A 2,358-nucleotide genomic window follows, 5' to 3' on the forward strand; every position below is an offset into this window, starting at 1 on the left:
TTGGAACGAAAGAGTTCAGCCACCCCATCAACCGACACCTGCTCTCCATCCAGCGGACTGGCGTCTACCGCTGCTGGTCTCGTCGGTAGTGCTGCAAGGTGTGCCTGGAGGTTGAGCTGCAGCTCGTCCTCACGCCAAAGCTGTTGCAACACCTTCGTGATTTTGCGTGCAGCTTCCTGGATGCTGTTCCACCGCTCGGGGCTCTCCAGCAGCTTCATGCCGAGATTGTCCTCGTTCACTGGGTCGCTGGTGCCGTAGCCCAACAGCTCCACCCGGATCTCGTGGAAGACCTCGCACTGGAACAGCACGTGCGCCACCGATTCAACCGACCCCGGGCACCGTGGACATTCCGCCGATGGGGCAAAACCGCAGACATGGAGGTATTCCCGGAAATATCCGTGTCCGGTTAATACCTGTGAGAGGTGGAAATCAACCTCTCCATGTCGCCTACTCATCCACAAGTGCAGGTCCGGGATCATTCGGTGGGCCCAGACCGCATACCGACTGGCTGTTGGAGCTGCGGCCGCCGCATCCCACGCTCGCTGCCACTCCTGGAGAGTCCCCTGCCTCTTCCAGCCGGATGTCCTTGTGGCTGGCGCCTGGGGCAGCTAGGAGCCTCCGATGGCACCTTGCGTCCTCCCGTACCAGCAGCCTGAACGGCACAAGGCCTGCCAGTGCAACTCCGGTCTCATATGCCACCGACACGAACGAGTTGGTGACACTGCGAGCTAGGGGCTGCTGCACCTGGGCCAGCTTCCTCTGGCACCACTGCAGATCCGTCGCCTCGGACCACACGGGGCAGCATACCGGATGATCGACTCCGCCACTGCCGCCAACAGCCGACGCTTGGCCACCTGGGGCCCACTGTGGTTCCTCATTACTGCGGTGACCACACCTACCACGCGGAGGGCTTTAGCCGTCGACAGCTCCACGTGCGGCTTCCACGACAGGTGGTCATGGATCTGGACCCCAGATACCGGATCGACTGTTTGCTGTGTATGATGGTGTCCCCGACGCGGAACGGCACCCTCAGTTGACCTCTTCGCAGACTGGAGATCATTACTCCTTCCGTCTTCTCCGGAGCGAGCTGCAGGTGATGGTCCTCCATCCAAGCCGCAATCGCGTCCACTGCCTGTTCAGCCACCGATGCCGCCTCCTCTGGTGTGCAACCCCGTGCCATGACCACTATGTCATCCGCATAGCCGATGACGCTAGCCCCTTCAGGAAGCTCGACCCGCAACACGCCGTCGTACATGATGTTCCACAGGGTCGGGCCCAGAATGGACCCCTGTGGAACACCTGCAGTCACTGGCGTGTAACGGGCCCGTCTGCGGTGTCATAGACGAGCTCCCTGTTTTCGAAGTAGTCTCTCAGGATGTTGCGGAGCTGCCTCGGCACGCCTTTGTCCTCCAGCGCCGTAGCGATGCACTGCCAGCTGGCAGTGTTAAATGCATTACGCACATCCAGCGCCACTACTAGAAGGCAGCGTTTGTCCCTGTTGTTGGTGCGGCCAAATGACATCGCGTGACGGCCTGCATCCACCACCAGCTGAATCGCCTGCACTGTCGAACGGCCCCTCCTGAACCCGTACTGGTTTTCTGCCAACCTCGGTGATTCAGGAGCCTCGATGACATCATTTATTCGCGACAGCAGCAACCGCTCGTACGCTTTGCCCGGGTTGTTCAGCAGCAGAATCGGGCGGAAGGATGAAGCGAGCCCCGGTGGCTTGCCCGGCTTGGGGATCAGGGCCAGTTTCTGCTTCTTCCACTCATCCGGGAACCGCTCGTTGTCCAAGCATTCCTGGAACAACTTCTTGAAGATGTCCGTATGCTTCCGGATGGCGGCCGTCAAAGCGGCGTTTGGCACACCATCCAGTCCTGGAGCCTTCCTCGGGTTCAGCGAGCTCGCGATGTCCAACAGCTCCTGTTCATTAACGTCCCGAACTGGTTCTCTCTCCCCTCTCCAGGACTTGGTCTGGTGACGCTGGCCAGTCAACCGGAGGATGCTGGGGAACAGAGTGGAAACGATGCCCTCTAGCACCGATGAATCGCGCTCTCGCCGTCCAGCTTCCACGAAGGCGGCTTAGTACGTTGCGGTACCATTGTCCCGTCTCGTCTTCCGCGAGGCCCCGCAGCATTTCATCGAAGTGCTCCTTCTTGCTGGTGGTGATGGCTGAATCCAGGGCGGTCCGCACCTGGAGAAGGTCGCTGGCTGCGGCGATTCTGCTCTTCCCTCGTCGATGGCAGTTTCAAGGCGTTCCTTAGCGAGGCGGCAGTTCTCACACAGGACCTCGATTGCTGGCGTCCACCAATAAGCAGGTCGTCCCGAGTGACCTTGTGAAGGGAACACTCGCGCCAT

Source organism: Anopheles arabiensis, assembly GCF_016920715.1.
Source record: "Anopheles arabiensis isolate DONGOLA chromosome X unlocalized genomic scaffold, AaraD3 X_pericentromeric_contig0003, whole genome shotgun sequence".
Lineage (NCBI taxonomy): Eukaryota > Metazoa > Arthropoda > Insecta > Diptera > Culicidae > Anopheles > Anopheles arabiensis.